This window comes from Bidens hawaiensis, unplaced genomic scaffold, assembly GCF_021521415.1.
Source record: "Bidens hawaiensis isolate Kalapana, Puna unplaced genomic scaffold, B.hawaiensis_p1.1 tig00031833_1, whole genome shotgun sequence".
Lineage (NCBI taxonomy): Eukaryota > Viridiplantae > Streptophyta > Magnoliopsida > Asterales > Asteraceae > Bidens > Bidens hawaiensis.
The window spans coordinates 150,645-175,541 of NW_027495389.1; positions in this window are offsets into that span (position 1 = coordinate 150,645).

Genomic DNA, 24,897 nt, shown 5'->3' on the forward strand with positions numbered 1-24,897 from the left:
GATTTCGGTATCGGTACCGGTACCATTCGGTACGGGTCCCGATTTTGTTCATCCCTAATTACTTGTGCAAAAGACATAATCCTAAGGCCACCCGGGGCACTGCGTGATGAAGGGCCATCACGCGTGATGGCATCACTCAACACCGCCGCCGGTGGTTTATCACGCGAGTGATGGTTTGGTTGAGTGATGGCCATCACGCAAGTGATGGTGGTTTTCCAAGAAAATATGAACGTTGAGGGTTTGGACTTGGTGGATTTCTATCACACAACACCACACCACACCACCACCCTTACCAAATTCCATCAAAATGTGATGGATTTGGGGTTGGTGATGTGGCACCATTTGATTGGGTGGAGTGTGTGATGAGAAATTTCATCACATCCAACCCCCCCCCCCCCCAATCCTAACTATTTTGTATCAAATAGTAAAAGGCTTTTATAAAAATAAACAAAGAAATGCATTTCCATGAAGATATGATGATTTCCTAAACAAACATGTTATGTCCTAAAAGCACAAAATGGAAACGAAACACACTCGTTTACAGGTATGAACTATAATTCCAAAATCATCAACATAATATAAGTTACTGAAAAGTAGCCAAAAAGAGGTTGCTTAGTTACACCTTCGAAAGAAAAACATCAGATTCATCATCGTCACATGTCATGTGAACGATACTATATAAGTAGTAAATCCTTCAACAGTATCCCTGGGGAGTTTTACACATTTAATTTGTTGCAAACATCTTCTCCCTAAATCTCCATCAAGATTGATCAAGTAGCACCCACGCAAATCAAGTGATTGAAGGTGATGACAACAATCCAGAATCATCTTCAGCCCTTCATTCGACATGGTGCTCCCAATGAGTTCAAGGTGCCTTAACTCATGTAAGGTGTTGTTTGTTTTTGAAGACAAAAACTGTCTGCAATATGATTTCATCTGATTTAATGTCTGCAATTGAAGATGTATCTGAAGGTCTGCAATCTAAAAATATAATACTGTTTGTTTTATAAACTGGATATCGTCTGCATAAACTGAAAATTAGTTACATAACATATATTTCACAGTAGATAGAAGTCATTTAACGTCTGTAAACTGCTAAAATAGTTGATGGTGGTGTACGAACTATGGAAGTGAGTGGTGGTGTACGAACTATGGAAGTGGGTGGTGGTGATGGACGGTGGGTGGTGGTGGTGGACGGTTGTGGTGGGTGGTGGACGGTGCTGGTGGCCGACAGTGGGTGGTGGTGGGTGGTGGACTGTGGTGGTGGCAGACGGTGGATGGTGGTGGTGATGGATGGTGGAGGGTGGTGGTGGTGGCGGACGGTGGGTGGCGGTGGTGGATGATGGTGGCGGGTGGTGGTCGCGGTGGGTGGTGGTGGATGGTGGTGGCGAACAGTGGTGGTGGGTGGTGGTAGTGGACAGTGGTTGTGGCCGACGAGGGTAATGGTGGTGGGTGATGGTGGTGGTGGACGGCGGCGGCGGACGATGGGTGGGTAGTGGTGGTGGTGGCGGCGCATGGTGGGTGGTGGTAGTATTAAACATTGGGTGTTGGTTGGATGTGAAGAATTGTGAAGAATTGTGGATATTAGCTTATTTTTTAAGATCATAAAAGCAGTTTTCAGATCATTTTCTTTTTTAAAAACAAACTGTATTCAGAGGCTTATATTTGCGCGCCCGCAGACATATGCCTCGTGCAGATGTTTGAAGCAAAAACAAACACAACCTAAGTGTTGTCCGATACCCATAGCTATCCCATCATCAACAATATCTTCTTTATCAAAGAATTGACTTCTATCCCAGAATCTATAACATTAATCCAGCTGTCTAAAATATGCTTGATTCAGTTTTAGTGTTTTAAGCATGGGGCAATAACGGCCAGCAGCTTCAATAGCTACATTCTTTACGTCGATAGTATTAACGTTGAGCTCCTCCAATAATAGAAAATTCTTCAAAGACACCGTCCAGTTTTTTTTCGTGTACGAACCAAGGCATTCGACTGCGAGACGTTTAAGCTGACTTGATATGTCAAAGAAATTAAACATGTTATTGATGCATACTGGCATTTTTTTGGTTTTACACAAGTGACCGTAATGTTAAGGTACCATACCTGTTAGCAATGTATTCAAGAATCTCATCATTGTCAATTTCCATGATGGTAATATCAACCAGCTGGCGTTGGCTTCAGTCAATAACATGCTTATACGTACATCTCAGTATAGCGAATGTGCAGCATGGTACAGGCGTCCATATAAACGACCTTCCACATAGCAGGGTCCTTGTAGATTTCATGCCAAGCAGTGCATACTTTCTCTGCACTCATGTAACATTCGTCACTTTTAAAACCCGAAAATCCGACCCGTTTTAAAATTTTCGGTTTTATTTACAAATATATGTATAAATATAAATATAAAATATATATTTCAAGCTTCGTCTTATGTATATTTATTGCGTTTGTTAACCGACCCATTTTGTCATTTCAATATGTTCTTGGTATTTCGTTCACTATTTATATAACATTTCCGATGGTTTAAGTTATTATTCATTCATTCCTACTCATTTTGTTCAAAGAACGAATTTCGGATATTTAAAATGTCAACATTTAAACGAGTCCCAAACTAGCCGGGTATAATATAAAAATAATTCAAAACATTGTATTACATTTATATAATATTGAAAAGTACAAGGTTCAATTTGTAAACAATCTTTAAATTAAGTTTTAATATAAAGCAAAAGTGTAGGGGCTGAATATGTAACTTACATTTAAATATAATAATAATAATAATAATAATAATAATAATAATGATGATGCAGCAGCAGCCGTATAATCTCTTTAATCCATCTTTAATCTTCAAAGTTTGTTTTCAAGAGAGGCTCCGTTCACCATCATTCCGACACGGTTCGAGGTAAAAATTATATGCATTATTATTGTTTTCAAGAGACTAACAAGACACCTAACAAAAAATGGGTAAACATGGAACCAATTAGCCATTTTGAATTACTAGGGTTTGCAAGGGAGAAGATGAACATGTAGTATAGTGTGTATATATTTGTTTTTGGTATCTTAAACAACAAAAACAAACAATCCAGACTGGTTGGTTAGTACATGTTTGAATGGTTAGGAGGACCCGGGTTTGAATCCGGATCAACTTACTTTCTCTTTTTATTTTCTTTTTATTAAGTATTTTCTTTTATATATTAAACTAAATAAAATTTATAAAAATTATGTTAAGCTTAATAAAAATAGTTATGATCTCTTTTCATCTATAAACCCGTCTTTCGTTTCTGTTAAGTTTTTATTAGAAACCCGATTAATATTAAATTAATAAATATTATTTCGTTAAACTTTATATCACGCTAATATAATTATTTTTCAAAACTAAATTGCATGAAGATCCATAATGCATAAACATTATAGATCTCAAACCCGTCAAATTTGTTTTTAACTCATTTAAATTATATATATATATATATATATATATTATGTTTCGTTCGTTAGACTTTATAATTCGTTAACACTTTTGTATTCAAAATAAAATATATCGTTAAACACCAATATTTTCCGTAACCTTTATAATATCCAAACTTAACATTAATCTCTTAATTTAAATAATGTTAAATTAATAAATCGATAATAATCCGTTAAAATATAATATTATAATATCAACTTCATAAAACAATAAAAATTTATATTTACTTTTTAAAGTCGTTAGTAATAACTAATTTTGTACTTTTAATTCTAGTTCATGATGTTCAATCGCTTCGCTTTTATTTACGCACTTTCGGTTTTATTTCAAGTTTGTCTTCAACTTCAAGGTGAGTTTCTCACACCCCCCCTTTTTAACGCTTTTACACATTTTGAGGGTAACATATATATCCTATCAACATTACAATTTTGTTTTCTTATTATTTACAAACTACAATTCGTTACATGGACTTGTGTGTTTATTTGCTTACTTGCTCATGGTTTCCTCATTAAGTATGATCGTACGCCCCCCTATGCACTCAGGACCTCGATGTTATGAGTGGAATAGGGACCCCCGATCCGAGTACGTTGGTTGTTACCAACGGAAAAGACATTTACCTGCGCTATTATCCGAGTACATTGGTGCACAATCCCAACTGGAAAGGACCTTACTTGCTCATTTACACTTGTTCATGGAATTGTAGATTTTATGTACTTATATCAAAACTTGTGTGAACTCACCAACTATTCATATAGTTGACCTTTATTTTATATATATGCTACAGGTACCTTATGTAGAGTATGCTGCCGTGACGAAGACACTATAACAGGTTATATTAATAAATGGACAAGTGCTAATTGTTCATGTATTTCTCTTGTATTTCTTGTTGCAAACTTGTGTATTTGATGCTTAAATAAATTAATGATAATATTGTCACTTAATAGTGTCACATGTGTTTTGAGCAATCTGTATGTTACACTCAGGCGTTTCCGCTTTAGCCGGGGTGTTACAGATTGGTATCAGATCCGTGACTATAAGATAGGACATTAGACGTAGTGTTCTAGTTAGTTATAGTTTATTTGCTTAATTGCTTAGGTTGCATAATTAGAAATTATGTGGGCCTTATGTGATTGTTCAAAGCACTTAGTTGTTACTATTGATGATTCAATTACTTCAATTACACAAGCACACACAAGTCCAAGGCTTATGCCTAAAAAGCAAAGATTTTTCCAACATTTTCAATTATTGATTTTCATTGTGTTGTCCCGATATTTATTCTTCTTAAAGATGGATCTTTATTGCGGGTATGTAGTAACTTTATGGGGGGACATGCCTGTTTTCCGAAACTCTTGACACCAGGTTATTGAAACCTAAGGATAAGCAATGCGTATAAATCCCAATCAGACGCGGGACCCCGGTTGCTTACCTGGAGAGTTAGGAAAGAGCATGAACTCTATTAAGCCAAAGCATACCACTTTCAACGCCATATGAACCACAACTTTAAGTTTTCAAACGCGACCATATTCTCTTTGTGAAAAGAATATGGTTGCACTCCTCTATGTTTTACAATGTGTTTTAACTGGAAGTCTGTACACGAATACCCAACTTTTCGATTCGATTTAATTACGCATTTTTATACGAGAATAGTTAAGTTTAAAAATTTTTGTGACTCGTTTTCCTTATACCTTCATTTACGATTTAAAATTTTAGAAGTTCGAAAGTTAATAACCGAATTTCATTACGATTACTTTATAATTTTACTATTACGTTTTAGAATTGAAAATTCGGAAGGTCGAATTTCAATTCGATTACCTTATTTCTATATTCATTTACTCTTATGTTTTGGAAAAAAAATTTCAAAAAAAAAAAAAAACTCATAGTGGTACATGAACACTCGATTTCCAATTCGATTTCACTATTTATTGTTAAGTTTAATACTTTTTCCATGATTTTTCAATAATTTATGAGGTTTTCATTTATTGAAAGTTGAAAACTCATGAAGTTTCATGGGAATCCCAAGTTCGATTTCAAATTTGTTTCATGTGATTTCTTTTCTTTAATTGTTTTAATTCATGTATCTATTAGTCATTTTCATACTTACGTCTCAAGTCACGCGAAATCTTCACGTTTCGTATCATGCTTCCTTGTTTTCCTAGTTGTCACACTCAACTCACAAAATGACAATCCAAGTTATCAAGTAAATAGCCTCCGCGATCCCGATCACCCCACGTTTGACCGCACCTACCTTCATCGCTAAAGTTAATACAAATTCAAACCCAACACCATTCTTGGAAACGCAAACTTAGCTCAACCGAGAGGCCTCGCGCTGAAACACACCCTTTGTGTAATATGTGTAAATTCCACCACTTTACTTCTGTGAAGCGTTGATATACTTCTATTTGTGGTAGATTCAATTACCACTTATGTAAGGCCCCGTTACCGGTAGCCCTACTTTGGTGTTGGATTTACTCATAAACATAGTTCTACAAATAAGAGTTTATTAAAACTTTTCGCGGAATATAAAACATCAATCATTTGTTACAAAATATTAAATCATTTCTTTAGAACCAACTTAAAACATCATATCTTAATCACCATTTCTTCCGTCTTCAGATGCCAGCCGTTCAATCCATGCCATGTGTCATCCTCATGCCTTCTCGATAAACATATACACCTGCGCGCATACTAAAAGTCAGCTACGCTGAGTGAGTTCTAGTTAATCAGGCGACATACAATACATACGCATATCTTACATACATACATATCTTAACCTTGTATAAATGTCCATAAGAGGACGTCACATAATATCTATTAAAAGAACTATTACTATTGCCCTACTATTTATATTCTCCATAGAATGACACTCTCTATATATATATTCTCCATAGAAGGAGCATCCTATATACTTCCATAGAAGAAACACTATGCTTTCCATTAAAGGAACACTATGCTTTCCATCAAAGGAACATTGGACTTTCCATTAAAGGAACACTATGCTTTCCATCAAAGGAACACGGGGCTTTCCATTATAGGAACATTATGCTTTCCATTTAAGGAACACTCTATATATTATCCGTAGAGGGAACTCTATATATAAGTTATCATTTAATATCCATATAAGGAGACAATCATCGCTATTTTTGGCAATACATGCAATATCCGAAGATCGTTCACGTATCGACAAGTAATCATCCCTACATTACATACAATATCCGTATCTTTATTTATAACCTAACGGTACATGCAATATTCGAAGATCGTTCACGTACCGACAAGCAATCAATCGTATCTAACACATATATCATACATGGCATACACTTACCATTTAAGTTAAGTGTATTAACTGTCACATCGAGTATGCACACAGCCCCGAAAACATAACAAGAAAGTGGGGCTAGAAACTCACCTGAATTCTGTTACGTTCACCGATAGTAGTTATTCCTTTCTTAAGCTGTGCACGACTAACTGTATAACAATTACACGTATCAATTAACTATCACTATCTATATCGTGTTTCTAGTTTATTCATAAACCACAACGAACGGGGGTCCGGGGGCAGCGCCCCTGGCAGCGGGGTCTAGGGGCGGCAGCCCCTAGCAGGGTCCAAGGGGCAGAGCCCCTGGCTGGGGTCGAGCTGTCAGGCCAGCTTGGAAAAATTTTATTTACATTAACTGTCTTAACACATTTTCCATTAGGATTTTTAATTACTATCTAACTCGTTAACTCATTTTCTATAACAAATTAAGCCTAATTCGTTGGCTAATTCGTTATCAATTCACAGTCTAATTCGTTACAAAATCCTCCTACATTCGCTATAACGAATGGCCTAGTTCATTATCTCAATTATAACGAATTGAGTCTGATTCGCTAACTGATTCGTTACCTTATCTTCATCTGATTCGTTACCCAGACACAACTTAATTCGTTATCTGAATTATGACGAATGGTGAGTAACGAATCGCTTGATTCGTTATTTTAATCATAACGAACTGGGTAGCTAATTCGTTATCTTGACAGAACGAATGGGCGAGTAACGAACTACCTGATTCGTTATCTTAATTATAATGAATCATCTAGTTCTTATCCAGACTTTGACTCAAGGGTCAAAGTCAAAATCGTCAAGAACAATAACAGTCAACATATCTTAGATCTGCAATTAAACCTTCAATTCTTAACGAAATATCATGATTTTGGTATCATTGGAATCGTCTATGCAGCGCCTACAAACCCTAACCATCAAATCGGCCAAACATCCATGTTTAAGGGGTGCGATTTGTGCATCTAGTTACGGGTTATATTATGTTAACAATTAACCTATCAAATGCTAATCGAATTCAGTAAGGTTTGTTTCATTAGATTCGTTTTAATCATACTAACACAGATCTATGATTTCCCAAACCAAACCGAACCTATATGAACGATTTCTAAATATAAACGTACCTTAAACGAGTCGTTCTACAAACACAAGCTGGTCTTGATGTTGTTTAGGTTTGACACGACGATCTAGCACCAACAAGCTTGGGTTTTCGCCTTCGGATCTTGGCTCGGGTTAAAGGATGGTGTGTGTGTGTTTCTCAAGGTGTAGGCTATGGTGTAGTGATAGATAATAATGGAAAGGATTAGGGTTTAAAGGGTATTTATACACCCTTATGCCTCTTTCCTTTTTGGTCCATAATTCCATCTACTTAGCCTACTTGAACCATCTTATTATTACGTCATCATTTCTCTACCAATTCTAGTAAACTTTTCCACTATTAACGAATAATACATTAAATATTATTCTTGAAAATTTAGGGATGTTACAACTTAATGCCAAACCTACCCAAACTCAACGACACTCACCCGTCTACAAGACCTGTACCTAACCATTTGTCTCAATCATATGTTTGACCACATGCTTCAAGCATGCCATATTTATGGTGACCGGAGCACACTCGCCATACTTTGGAAGACCTAACTTGTTTCCGCCATGCAATATCCTAACCCCGCATCCTTTGTCAAGCTTACACAATTTTCCGGTTTCAATAATTAGATCTTTACAAAACTCCTCAAACCCGTCTATATGTTCTTTTGCATACTTTCCTACATTGTATTACTTTTACTTACACCTCGCGCCTAATCCAAAATCCTCAGTTACTTTTAACTTTCAGTCAAATGGATTTTCTTTAAAAAGAATTTATTATCTCTATTGTTATTAATATTATTATTATTAATACTATTACTATTATTGATATTATTATTGAAGTTATTAATATTATCATCATCACTAATATTACTACTACCATTGTTATTACTACCATCACCGCCATCATTATTATTATTATTACGGTAATTATCAATATTATTATTATTATTAAAAAAAACAAAATTACTATTTCTTATTATTATTATATTTAATCATTATTAGTAATATTATTACCCCTAGTACCATCGTCACCACTATTAATAATATAATTATGCTTTCAAATAATATATTTAAAGTATAACTTTCGTTTCAAACAACTTTTAAGCCCTTTAAGGCTATTTTTCATTCAACAAGTCAAGTAATTTGACAATTATTATTATTTTTTTCTATGTCATTGGCCAAAAGAAACATTTGTTTTTACGTTTAAAGTTTCATAAAACTTGCAAGTCTTAGCGATAGCTAAAAAAAAAAATCTTTTATCTAAACAAAATAGAATAAATTTTATTTCACCATGAAATTTAAAGGCATCAAGATTTACAACCGATTTTCGTAAATTAAAATATAATATATATCCCTTCCATTCTTTCCCCTTCGTTAACGCCAATGAGTTTCGGCTAAGAAATTATGGCACCATCTTTTACGTCAACCTTCATGCCACAAACAAACATACATTCGAGAAGACAAGCGTCACAAGCTACATTTTCTTTTCTTTAACTTCTCCTTCACGTATTTTTGGACGTACCCAAAGTGATTTTTTCATCCACTTTTTTAGAATATTGTTTACGAAATTTATTTTGATTGTTCATTGATATTTGATCCATATTCGTTTGTATTTTACGAAACATAAATTCGTCATCATTCTTATTCGCTTTATTAAATCTGTTTACGTGTGTTATTTTAAATCCCGTGGTCTATGACCAATTTCCCGTCAACGTACCGCTAAGTGGAAATTGGAACTATGAACATGTATATGTACATAGCTACCTAATGGAAACCGTATTTTCATATTATTTCTACGTTTGAATATCTGCGACCGACTCTCTCTTAATAATCCGTTTACTTTGAACCAGAACTGTGTCCCATGTACATGTCGAGTTTATGCTATGTTATATTTTTTTACACAAATTGTTTTGTTTATTCATGTATTTCTCTTTCACTTGATGTTTTATTTAAACCATTTTGTTGTTTTTGATTTCATCAATTGGTAACAAATGCTTTATTTTAATTTCGAGGTTTCAACTACTAACTTTGATAAACTCAATGTTGCTATTAGAACTTTCTTCCTCAAACTTAATGGATTTTAATATTATGATAATAGAATTCCATTTATCCATTTTATTCTAAATCATTAATTTATATGTTGTAATGTTCACTTTATTTTTATCTCAATGTTACCGTTAATTGCGCTGTAATTCATTCGGATATTTCCATCATGATATTTTGATACTTAAAAGTTTCGTATATTTAACCTATTCTCGAATCCGATGCGTTATCAATTTACATGTTCATATTTCGTTGGTTAAATGCTACGTTTACTTACCACGTTATTCTCAACCCCATTATATCAATTACATGTTATGATATTCATAATTATTATGTTTTCATTCTTTAATTTCATTACCTCGTTTAGTTCATTTTCAACATCGTCTACTTGGTTTATACACGATGATTTATATTTATTTGACTTAGTATTTTCGCGTTGTCTAGACCTGAATGGTCTATCAAGGTATCTTGTAATGTTTTTACTCTTTTAATTTATTATTTGTGATTTTCAACATTCTATATGAGAATTTTATTTATTTATCTAAAGTCTATGTCTTAAAACCGCACAATAAGAACAAGTTATATGGACCATCCGACGGTAAAGGTAATTATGGGTCGACACGTAATTATCAAAGTCCTCGCATGGAAAATATAATAAGTCTGATTGTGTGAAATAACTCGGAACTTGGAATGATTTTGGGGAACAGGACAAATACAATATGATAAGGGCATGGTGGATACGCCGCTGGTACATCCTATATATAAGTGTCATTTCATATTTCCTATTTGTGGTGTTCATTCGGGTCATTCAAAGATCGGCGTTATTATTTAAAAAAAATTATAAAATTGTTAAAACTTCTAACAACTCCGTATATTAGTTGTTCTCTTTTATTTTTGTAAGTCCTGTAACATTCGTCACTTTTAAAACCCGAAAATCCGACCCGTTTTAAAATTTTTGGTTTTATTTACAAATATATGTATAAATATAAATATATATTTCAAGCTTCGTCTTATGTATATTTATTGCGTTTGTTAACCGACCCATTTTGTCATTTCAATGTGTTCTTGGTATTTCGTTCACTATTTATATTACATTTCCGATGGGTTAAGTTATTATTCATTCATTCCTACTCATTTTGTTCAAATAACGAATCTCGGATATTTAAAATGTCAACATTTAAACGAGTCCCAAACTAGCCGGGTATAATATAAAAATAATTCAAAACATTGTATCACATTTATATAATATTGAAAAGTACAAGGTTCAATTTGTAAACAATCTTTAAATTAAGTTTTAATATAAAGCAAAAGTGTAGGTGCTGAATATGCAACTTACATTTAAATATAATAATAATAATAATAATAATAATAAAAATGCAGCAGCAGCCGTATACCTTCACCCACGTTTTTCTGGCGACCGAAAAACGGTTCCGGCGAGCCTCGTTACCCCGTTTTAACTCGTTTTAACCCAATTAAACCTCATATCGACGAGTGAACGTGACCAAAATATATTAATGACTAGTTAAATTGTTATTATAACCTGTAATATAAGATTAATCATCCTGTAACCGTCGACGAAACGACCGGAATAATTTTTAAAACTCATTAACAATCATTAAACGTTAAACGCTCCAATTAGTAGTATAAATAGGATCTAAACCTTCAACTAAACTTGTACCAATCTTCAAAACCAACTAAAATACTCTCTTTAATCCATCTTTAATCTTCAAAGTTTGTTTTCCGGCGAGGCTCCGTTCACCATCATTCCGACACAGTTCGAGGTAAAAATTATATGCATTATTATTGTTTTCAAGTGACTAACAAGATCCCTAACAAAAACTGGGTAAACATGAAACCAATTAACCATTTTGAATTACTAGGGTTTGCAAGGGAGAAGATGAACATGTAGTATACTGTATATATATTTGTTTTTGGTATCTTAAACAACAAACAATCTAGACTAGGGCTGTTCCCGAACCAAACCGAACCGAACGCGGGCATGCTCATACTTGGTTTGGTTTGAAAGCGAGCCGAACCGAGCGGATTGAATTTAAAGAAACGAGCGAAATCTTTATGCTTGAACTTGGTTTGGTTTTGAAACTGAGCGGCTTGGTTCGGTTTGGTTTTGCTTGATTTCGTACAAAGTTTCCAATTTTAATTTCTAAAACTTCAAAATATCATTAGTTCAAGACTTTTAACTATAAATTGTCTAAACTTTCACCTTTAAAATGTATAAAACTCATAGTTAACAATAAAACATATATATAAAAGGAGTGGCTATGGTTTAAATTTGAACTTTGAATTCAACAGAAAAGAGGGAAATTTTAAAAACTTTAAAAAATAGTATACTTTTATAGATAAAGGATCAAATACAATAATCCCTTATCATACAATAGCTACGCGAGTTTCTTCATCATCGATTTTCAAAATACACGCGACCGTTTCTGATCCTCTGCTCCACTGCTCCATCGATTCCGTACGCCTTCACCGCCACCGTCCAATGATTTCATCTACCGTCGTGACCGTCGACGGTACCGTCGTGAACACCATCTTCCTCGTCACGCCTTTTTCACAAGTCAGTTGATAAAATTGACCAATTAAAATTGAAATTTTTGAACTAATTGATTAATTAAACTTTGAAATTGGTCCAATTAATCATCAATTTGAAGTTTCAGTTAATCAATTTTGAGTTTTGAGTAAACCCAGTTGCAGACGTTCCATTTTTTGTTCATATGATAGAATCAATGATCAAATTAACGGTCGATTGACGATTGTTTGATGATTATGAGATTATATGAAGTGATTTCAATGTTCAATTTCATGTTTACAGGTGTTTGATTTTTTTTGTTAGTTTTAGAAGTTCTGAAGACCCAGAACTTCTTAGAACTTCTAAACTTTATCTGTTTTGAACACCCAGAACTTCTTAGAACTTCTAAACTTTACCAGTTTGAACACATAGAACTTCTAAACTTTATCAGAACTTCAATACTTTTTTGAATACCCAAATCTTCTTTGAATGTATTAGAACGTTTAAAGATGTTCTTTTTTGGTCAGAACGTTTAAAGGTATTCCGTTTTGTTTCAGAACATTTAAACATAATATTTGTACTGAACTTATAAACAACATTATTTAAAAACGTATAAACAGAGCATATAAACTTTTTGTACTGAACTTTTAAAGTTTAATTGATTATGTTCTGAACGTTTAAACAGAACGTATAATATGTTTAATCAGAACGTATAAACAGATTGTATAAACTTAATGTTAATACGTTCAATGTCAAAACCCAGAATTCAAAACTCAAAATTGATCGACGAAAGCTTCAAATTGATGATTAATTGGATCAATTTCAAGGTTAATTGATCAATTAAGCTCATCAACAATTTCAATTTCAATTTCAATTAGAAATTGCTTAACTGACCTGTGACCAACGATCGATGGTGGTGACGGACATGGTGGTGCTCATGACAGTAGACGATGGTCGCGATGGTTTACTTTGATGGGTATGCGTTAAGTATTTTTAGGTTACTTACAATTATGCCACTAAGCAGTTTTAATTTCAATTAGAATCGGTGGTGTAGGAAGTCGCGTACCTAATGTACGATAACTGATTATTGTACGTTAACCCACCCCTACTTTATATATATACATAAAGTTTATATATAAAACTAATATATAAAAATTAATTCGAGAAAAATGAACCGAACCAAAGCGAGCAAGGATTTGCTCATGCTTGGATTGCTTTTAAACCGAACCGAGCCGAACGACTCACTTTCAAACCGAGCTGAATTCGAAAGAGCATTTTTCGAGCATGATTCTAGCGAACGATAAACGAGCGGCGAGCAGTTTGTACAGCCCTAATCTAGACTGGTTGGTTAGTACATGTTTGTATGGTCAGAAGGACCCGAGTTCGAATCCGGGTTAGCCCACTTTCTCTTTTTATCTTCTTTTTATTAAGTATTTTCTTTTTTATATTAAACTAAATAAAATTTATAAAAATTATGTTAAGCTTAATAGAAATAGTTATGATCTCTTTTCATCTATAAACCTGTCTTTCGTTTCTGTTAAGTTTTTATTAGAAACCCGATTAATATTAAATTAATAAATATTATTTCGTTAAACTTTATGTCACGCTAATATAATTAGTTTTCAAAACTAAATTGCGTGAAGATCCATAATGCATAAACGTTATAGATCTCAAACCCGTCAAATTCGTTTTAAACTCATTTAAATTATATATATATATTATGTTTCGTTCGTTAGACTTTATAATTCGTTAACACTTTCGTATTCAAAATAAAATATATCGTTAAACACAAACATTTTCCGTAACCTTTATAATATCCAAAATTAACATTAATCTCGTAATTTAAATAATATTAAATAAATAAATCGATAATAATCCGTTAAAATATAATATTATAATATCAACTTCATAAAACAATAAAAATTTATATTTACTTTTTAAAGTCGTTAGTAATAACTAATTTTGTACTTTTAATTCTAGTTCGTGATGTTCAATCGCTTTGCTTTCATTTACGCACTTTCGGTTTTATTTCAAGTTTGTCTTCAACTTCAAGGTGAGTTTCTCACACCCCCTTTTTAACGCTTTTACACATTTTGGGGGTAGCATATATATCCTATCAACATTACAATTTTGTTTTCTTATTATTTACAAACTACAATTCGTTACATGGACTTGTGTGTTTATTTGCTTACTTGCTCAAAGATTACGTGCTCATGGTTTCCTCATTAAATATGATCATACGCCCCCCTATGCACTCAGAATATCGATGTTATGAGTGGAATAGGGACCCCCGATCCGAGTACGTGGGTTGTTACCAACGGAAAAGACACTTACCTGCGCTATTATCCGAGTACGTTGGTGCACAATCCCAACTGGAAAGGACTTTACTTGCTCATTTACACTTGTTCATGGAATTGTAGATTTTTATGTACTTATATCAAAACTTGTGTGAACTCACCAACTATTCATATAGTTGACCTTTATTTTATATATATGCTACAGGTACCTTATGTAGAGTATGCTGCCGTGACGAAGACACTAGAAATTAGGTTATATTAATAAATGGACAAGTGCTAATTGTTATTATATTTCCCTTGTATTTCTTGTTGCAAGCTTGTGTGCATGATGCTTAAATAAATTAATGATAATATTTTCACTTAATAGTGTCACATGTGTTTTGAGCAATCTGTACGTCACACTCAGGCGTTTTCGCTTTAGCCGGGGTGTTACAACTCACAAGAATGTCTTCAACACCAACTCTGTGGAATATATTGGCAGTTAATTCTGATGGGAGATCAGACCAAGTCCGTGTCGGTTGCTCCACTCGACAACCCTGTTTGGGTTGTGAAACAATGTCCAACTTGATGGCTTTTTGTTGATTCATCCTCACTTTGTAACGCACAAACCAAACAAAATGATTCACCTATAAATTTTCACATTTGATTTGTAGTCACTATATTAACAAATTGAGGACGGAATGACACAGATAATTGTAGGTCTGTATACGAACCAGACGAACACGAACAAGGGTATGTTCGTGTTTGTTCAATTAACTTTAAATAAACACGGACACTTATTCGGACAAAGTTTGTGTTCATGTTTGTTCGTTTAAAAAATGAACATGTTTGTGTTCATGTTCATTTAAAATTTAAACAAATAGTTCAGGAACATAAATGAACATTGGTGAACTAACAAAAATAAACATACATGAAAAATGTAAACGGACACAAACATAAATGAATAAATATAGAACATTAAGTAGATGATTCATCCAAAAACGAACATAAGTAAAAGATCATAAATGAACGAAGGAAACGTGTGTTCATGCTCATTCGTTTTGTTCATGTTCGTTTATCTGATGAAATATTGAAATAATAATTTAACCTAACCTAACCTAACATGGCCGACAAAAGAAACCCTAGAACTTGTAAAATCAAAGACAGGTAATATGATGATGGAAAGAGACTCACACTGTAACTAGTGGCGGATCTAGACTCGAAACTGAGCCGTAGCGCTAAAAAAAAATTCCCCATATTTAATACAATGTTAACGAAACATATATAAACAACACGAAAAAAAATTTAAACTAACCGGGTTCACGAACCAACAGTGGCGGATCTAGGTTGGGCTGTAAATATCTCCTATTTGGTTTTTGATAGCTTGAAACCGAGCCATTACATCTTCTTCATTACTTTATTAAACGTTTCTCTTTCGACCGCACAAACTAAAGCATTGTTTAAATACTCATTACTCATTCGATTGCGCATATCCGTCTTGATAAGCTTCATTTTAGAGAAACATCTTTCAATGGTTGCAGTTGCAACCGGTAAAACCAATGCTAGCTTCAATATTCGATAAACCAAAGTAAAAGCTGTGTGTTTTCCAGTTTCCACCATTACACGAGCAAGATCACCTATTCCGTCCAGTTTTACAAATTTAGCATATTCCTTTAAAGTGTAATAAAAGGTCGTAAGATCACTCGGAATAAACCCTCTTTCTTCGTTAGTAAAATCATTAATAAAATTCTTTAACATCGGTATGTTTTTTTGCAATAGCCACAATCACTAACTGAAGTTGATGAGCAAAGCAATGTATGTAATGTGCTGATAGATTATCTCTTAAAATCAAAGCTTTTAATCCATTAAACTTTCCTCGCATGTTGCTTGCACCAACCTTGACCCCTGACATGTGTGAACAATTATAAACTATAAGTATAAGATACATATATAATATATCTTATTAAAGTTTATGTAACGAAAGTATGAAACGTATTACTTACTTGATCAATGATCAACTGGTTATTTGATAATAAAGAAACGATGGCTTATTTAAGAGTTGCAGAAGATGTATTATTTACGTGAGCAACTCCAATTAAACTTTCTTTAAAAACTCCGCGTTTATCAACTTATCTCACAACTATGGCCATTTGTTCTTTTTGAAACACGTCACTAGACTCATCGGCTAACAACCCAAACACATCATCTTTAAATTCTTCACAAAGCCTTTTGGTTACTTCTTTCGCAAAGCAATCGATAATCTCTTTCTATATTGATGGAGTTGTTAACTTATTATTCTTTTTTGCATCCCCTAAACAATACTTACCAATATCCGGGTTGTTCTCACAAATCAACTTTAAAATCGCAACACAGGTTCGTCGGCGGTGGTGTGGAGGTACGCCGGCGGTGGTGTGGACTGTGGAGCAGAGCTGCGCTGCTACTGTATTATTATTATTATTATTATTATTATTATTGTAAATGGATAGGTGAAGTGGTGAAATGTGGTTTGGTTGGGTTGGGTAATTGGGTTTTTTTTGTTTGGGCTTTGGCTTTTGATTGGGTTTAAAACATAAATTGGTTGGGCTTAAAATCTTAGCAGTAACGTTATTTTTTCCAGCAGTAACGAAACACGGAAATCGGCCAAATTCTTTTTTTTTACACTTGTAACATCCCAAATTTCGAATAATAATAATAATGAATATTGACTCGTTATGACGGAAAAGTTACTTGAGTTATTAAGTATATAGTAAAATGGTAAAAGGGAAAAAATAAGTAGGCTAATTAAAAGGAAGTAATCATGGACCAAAAAGGAAAGATGGGCCTTAGGTACATGGGCTTAAGTGAGTATAAATACCCTTAAACCCTAAATCTTTCCATTTCCATCCATATTATCCATCTTATTCTCTCTACACCTTAAAAAAAACACACTTAAGCCTAATACCCCTCCCTTAGCCGCCGGCCACCATCCGAACCCCAAAATCAATCTTTGTAATATTGAATCTTCGATCATTCAAGCAAGTTAACAAGTCCTAGATCGCATATCAAGCTAAACACGGTTCGGGGAGAATTATAAAGGTACGTTTTAAGCTTAAAGGTTACATTTTTATGAACGTTTTTCCATGAAACTTAACCCTAGAGTAGATCGGGTCTAGATACATCATAAAAATGCAAACTTGGAGATTAAAAGGAACCTAATGGTCTAATGATAGTATACGGCTCAAAGACGAACCCTAGATCTAGCCTAGAATGTTTTAAACCTATAATGGTCCAAGCTTTATGCCTAAAACGGGATAGATCTTGAAGCCATGATAGTAATGGGTGTCATCGGGTATGAATGATGATGATAAAGGGTTAAAGTTCATGATTTGGACCATGAAACAAGTAATCTGGGCAAGGCAGAATCTTAAGATAGAGAAATGAGTTGAACTGGGTGTTCTCGGCCACCTTATGGGTTCTCGGCCAAGCCATGTTCTCGGTCAAACATGGATATCGGTCAACGAGAGTTCTCGGTCAAACATGGAGTTCGGTCAAACCATAAGGGTTCTCGGTTAACACTAAGTTCTCGGCCAAGGAGTTCTCGGCCGGTTCTCTGTTGGGTTCTGGGCTGAATCTAGTTGGGCCATGATGGATAGTTGGGCCTGAATCAACTAAGTCCACTTGAAGCTAAGCCCAGATCCAATTTAAACATTCTAAGCCCCTTATCTTAAGCCTAACAAACAAGCCCAACTTAGAAAATAACTTAAATTGTTAATGGAAAATGTGTTAGGACAGCTCAACCGCAGCCAGGGGCTCTGCCCCTTGGACCCTGCTAGGGGCTGCCGCCCCTAGAACCCCGCTGCCAGGGGCGCTGCCCCCGGACCACCGTTCGTTGTGGGTTATATAAAGATAGAAATACGATATGAGTAGCAATAGTTAATTGATACATATACATATTATACAGTTAGCCGTGCACAGCTCAAGAAAGGGATTACAATAAACGGTGAACGTAACCGACTTCAGGTGAGTTTCTAGCCCCATTTCCTTGTTATGTTTTCGGGGCTGTGTGCATACTCGATGTGATAGTTAATACACTTATCTTAACTGGTAAGTGTATGCCTTATATGGTTTATATGTTATGTATGTATATCTTAATTGTATGTAGTGAAAGCTTGTCGGTACGTGAACGATCTTCGGATATTGCACGTGCTAACAAGGGAGGTATGTTTATGATAGATGAATGTGTATGATAGATATATGTACAATATATGAATATGTATGAATGATTAAATAAATTATGTATGTTATGGGTATGTAAAGACAGTATGTACGAAGATGAAGAAAGAGGAACCTGACCCTAATAATATCTGAGATAGAAGGGACCAGACCCTAATAATATCTGAGATAGAGAAGTAAAAAGGGACCAGACCCTAATAATATCTGAGATAGACAAAGGAAAGAGGGACCAGACCCTAATAATATCTGAGATAGAATGGATAGTAATTATATAGTATGAAAGTAATAAAGTAAGAATGTATGTATGAAATTATGTAATGAAAGTAAGTTAGTAAAGTAACTATTATGTATCTTCGGATGCATGATTGAAGGTAAGCGTATGTATTATACGATACGTGATTAACTAGAACTCACTCAGCGTAGCTGACTTTTAGTATGCACGCAGGTGAGTAGAATGAGGCAGCTCTCTTGAGAGGACACGTGGCATTGAATAAGAGGCTGGCATCGGAAGACTCAAGACGTTTAAGTTTAATGTTTTGTTTATTTTGAAAGACAAGATGTTATTTTAAGACAAGTTATGGTTTGATTATGTAATGTTTTATGAAAGTTTTATATTCCGCGTAAAGTTTTAATTAACTCTGATATTTAGAATTGTGTTTATGAGTAAATCCAACACCAAAGTAGGGCTACCGGTAACGGGGCCTTACAACACTACCGGTAAAAAGTTAAGCCGTAGCGGAGGCTACGGCTCAACTATATGTATGCCCGCCACTGACTGTAACGTACTTCTGTTTTCCGATAAACCGGGTTCTATAAGTATACAAGCAGTTGTTAAAAATGACTGTCCGACTCCCTCATATACCCAATTTACTTTTATTCTATTATTTTTGTATGTATATATTTACATCTATTTTAAGCGTTAACATTTTGTATTCTTTCTTGAGAAAATCTTAAAATACAAATGGAGATAAAACATTGAGAAATGTAAGAATGATTTGTCATCTAGAAATAACTGAACCGAGCAATCAACGCTACCACCACTGTCTTGACATTAACCAGTCCCAACCTGAAACGTGTTCTGACTCGAACTCTCTCGGCTTGAGTTTTTTTAATTAGAAAAGTAGTTCGGTTAGTTGATTTTTGTTTGAAAAAAATGGTTCGGTTAGTTGATTTTTGTTAAAGAAAAGTGGCCCGGGTAGTTTATTTGTGTAGAAAAAAACGGTTTGGCTCGTTTATTTTTGTTAAAAAAAGTTCGATTCGTTGTTTTATGTTAAAAAAAAGTTGTTTAGTTCGTTTATTTTTGTTTAAAAAATGATTCAATTCATTTATTTTGGTTAGAATATTTTAATTTTAATTTTAAAAATAATTTTTACCCCATAAGCAGTACACGTTATCATCCATGTCATAAAAAAACTAAAAATCTAACACCTGTAGCGAAAAGCATGTTGCTTGCCAATAGGTCAAAAGTTGGGGCAGTTGTGGTACATTTTTAATGTTTAGTTTAGCGTTGGCTAATAAGACAAAGTTTGAATTGTTAAAATCTAGTATCCCGAAAGGAGAAGAGGTTACTTAACGTAGATAAGATAAGTCGAAAAGTCAAATCATTTGTTTATTTTAATATTTGTTTTCATGTTAACTTGCAAGACATAACTCTTGTTATGAGACAAGAATTTAGTCTAGCATCGGTTTGATTTGTTGCCATACCAGTACTCACTATAACAACTAAAAGAAAATGCTTAAAAAATAAAGTCGTACTTTGCCAAAAAGGCATCGACATGCAATGGTGGAAATCTATATACTATTAAAGCAATAAACTTTATGCGCACATGGCATCTTCTTACTCCCTCCGTCTCATTATAAGTGTCAAGGTTTGAAAAACATAAAATTTAAGGTGGATTGAATGATTGCTTTTTTTTTCTTACCAAATGACAATAATGTCTTGAAAAGTGAGTCCATCAATATTGTTTATTAATGTTAGTTGTATGTGTTTAAGGGTAAATTTGTAAATTGGCTTATAAATTTTGAAAGAAGACACTTGTAATGAGACAAATAAAAAAATAAATGTGAACACTTATAATGGGACGAAAAGAATATTATATAATTTTACTATCTTCCATAAATAACAAGACATCCTAGAAGTTTAACTAATAAAATAATTCAAAAAAAAAAATAATTATCATAACCAATGTTTTAGGAGGTGTTTGGGATTCCTTATTTAAGTTCCTTAGACCATCTTCAATGGTTAGTTTTTCTAGGTTTAAAACAAGCCAAAAACCATCTAAACCATTGGAGTGGTTGGTTCAAACAAAAAACCAGGCTTTGAGGTTTGATTTTTCAAACCAACAAAAACCAACCATGTGGGCCCTAAACATCATATCTTTCACACACACACACACACACACACATATATATATATATATACACACACCCATATTTATATTTATAAAATAAATTAAAATATTATACATATATACATATTTTTTATATTTATTTCAAAAATCATGTCTTTTTGTTTGTGTATTTTTTACGTAACGGTTAGTTTAACGGTTAAATTTTTTAACGGCTAGTTTTTTAACGGTTTTATAATCGATTTATTAATTGGAATTTTAAATTATGTATTTTTTTTGTTTATTTATTTGTTATATTTAGTTAATCTACTTTTTCATAAAATTTTATTATATTGTAATTTATTTAAATAAAAATTATAAAAGATAAATATTATATAGTATTGTGAAATTCTTATTTAAAATAAATGTAAAAGTAAATGATGATGTGGAAATGTAAAGATGGTTTGAGAAGATGTATTGTTGGAGTAAAAAAGATGTTTTTAAGAAAGCTGATGTGACAGTGATGTGACGGGTTTGAAGCGAAAACTGTTGGGCTTAAAACTTATGGGTTAATGTGTTAATTGTATTGTAACACCCCGCAACCGCAGCGGAAACGTAAACGGGATGCGACAGACACCTCTGATATCAACCACATTGTTTATAAAAAAAACTGAATGCATTAATATACTTCAAAATTACATTATCTCATCTTTCATTACCGTCTAGGTGATACACATATCATACAATACGATTCATAATTCTATCTGTTATAATGTATCCTAACATCCCGCACACAAATCTTACACACATCAAGCACTTAGCACATAAGCAATCACTTCATCTAAATTGTACCTGAAAAGCATGTGAGAAAACGGGTCAACTACGAATAGTTGGTGAGTTTCACAATTTTAGTAAACCATGATAAATCCATATCATAATATAATATTATCTGGGGACACTGTTAACCCAGTACTGTACTCACTCCGGGGACACTGTTAACCCAGAAACACATCCAATAACCTCTGGGGACACTGTTAACCCAGAGACACATCAAATAACCTCTGGGGACACTGTTAACCCAGAAACACATCAAATAACCTCTGGGGACACTATTAACCCAGAAACACATTTAATAACCTCTGGGGACACTGTTAACCCAGAACACTGTTTCGGGCCTTACAATGTTAGCAACTTAGACAATTACCATCTTAATACATTACCGTACGATTCCCGTATAATAAACATAATATAAATTCATTCATTTCTATGCGATCAGCATGTACTTAAACATTTTGATGGAAACATGCTTTCCGCCCCGGGAAAATATTTAAAGCAGTTCAGTAAAAAGGGGCTCGTGAAACTCACCTTAGCACATGCAAGCAGGTAACAACAATCATTATCAGTTAACACGTCCAATCTGTAATATGATCCCTACGATCGTTACTATACACTCATTATTAATATAACTTTAACCAGGTTAACCGGTACATCTGGGGACACTGTTAACCCAGCACTGTACCCGTTCTGGGGGCAAGGTTAACCCAGAAACACTTTTCCGGACTCAGATTGTGATGTCGTTTAGAGTTCAACAGTTAAATCTTCTAATAGCTTGTTTTCCCCGTTTTGCGTGCCTAGCACGGTTATCCAATTTTATATTTCAAAATGAGTTTGGTCACACACGACCCGAAAATAGTTGTTGACTGATAATTTAATTAAAGTGGTGAAATTAGTACTCGGTTTAGACGCCCCGATTGACCGCGGGACCCGTTTCCGTCTTTGGCGTACCGGAAACTGTTAAATCCGTTAAAAATACCCAAATCATCCGAATTATTTTCGGATGATTCATTTTTACTTGTTTAACTCAATTATATGAAAATAGTCCATTTTTAGGGTTTTTATACACCAGTCAGCTCGCTTAAGCGAACTTCACCGGTTTACGCGTTTTAACTTTAAAAGTTTGATAATTAGCACAAATACTTATCCGTTTACTCTCGGATCTCGAAATTTTGCACAAATCACTTTTTAATAGTGGGGAATTTTATAAAAATATTTCCAGAATTAATTCTTATATTTAAAATTTATTTATCTATTTTTAAACACCATTTAAACACTAAATATGTCGTAAATACCAAACGATCTTAGAAAAATCCCAAATTTTTCCTGGATGCCCCTGCCATCCACATAGTCCCCTGTAATTTTTCCAGAACCAAAATCTTCTTTTACATGTCATTTTTACTAAAACCGAGCTAGAACACCCTAGAACTCGTTTAACCGAAAAGCCTACTTAGACTTCTCCAACTGACCTCAAATTTTGTGTGTGACTTATACATGATATAAAAAGCTTATCTGCAATTTTCCAGAATTTTTCATAATATTTAACTATTTTTCACCATTTTTGGCCAAAACCGAGCATTAAATTCACCAAATATTCATCATTTGTCCAAAAATTACCAAAAATTCACAGAACTCTTATTTTCATGTGTAGAATATCTCTGTAAAATTTCATGACCTAACTCTAAAGCATCAACAATCTGTCCAAATTTCCCAAAACCGAACATAACCGAATATACCTTTCGTTTTCCGCCACTACGAGCCACAAACTCGTCTTTCCGCCTTATCTACCACTAAATACAGAGCCTACAATCAACATACCACAATACCAAGCAAGTTACACTCACGATCAAGCCATTTCTTTCTTGGTTACGGTTATGATACTAAAACAAAGATTTAACCGTAAAAATTCGTTTTTGATTCGTTTAACTCCTTTCTTGGACCATGATCCCTTGTATAACCCGTATACATCACTTGATCATGTAAGAATCGGTTTCCATCTCGGGTTTTCACCATTTTTCACTTGGAAACCTCTTTTTCTTGCAAGAACACTCAAGAAACGAACATAAACACGTACATAACACAATTTTACCTCGGTTTTTCTTGTCAAAATCTCGGTTTTAGGCTCTTGGTCTTGAGAGAATTGGAGGTTTGTTGAAAAAGTTGGATGAAAAAAGAAAATGTAAGGGGTATAACACCCCTATATTCCGATCGGAATTTTGGATGGGTGGGGTGGGACCCACAACTTCATTTTAAGCCACATATTTGGATTCTCGTAATCCGGATAATGTTTTGGATAATCTGGTTCAGTTCGTTTCTCGGTTAAACGTTTAATTCGGCTTAAAACGAGGCCAAAACGGTTGTTTTTCGGCTAAAAATGAAATTTATATAACACCGATTTAAAAACTTTAAAAACTTAAACCATGACATTTATTAACTCAAAACATCATATTATTAATTATCGCGCATCTTTTTCGGCTTGATCGATTGTCTCTTGCTCGGTTTGGTATTAAAGGTTTCGTTTAATGTACCGTCGTACCATTAAATCGAAATTCTTTTTCTGTGCCGTACTTTACTTATCTCGAAGCATTAATGCTTCGTAAAATCACTAATTATCATATATCTCGTCTATAATTGAACCCTCGATTCGTTCGGGTTTCAATAACTATCAATCGATTAATCGCATATTCAATACGATGAATTATTTATTCACGCACAATCAATACAGTGAACCCTGTATTCTCGTATAGTTACTATGGTAACTCATGTACCTGACATTACATATGACGTAACTAACGTCTACCGGTTAGGGT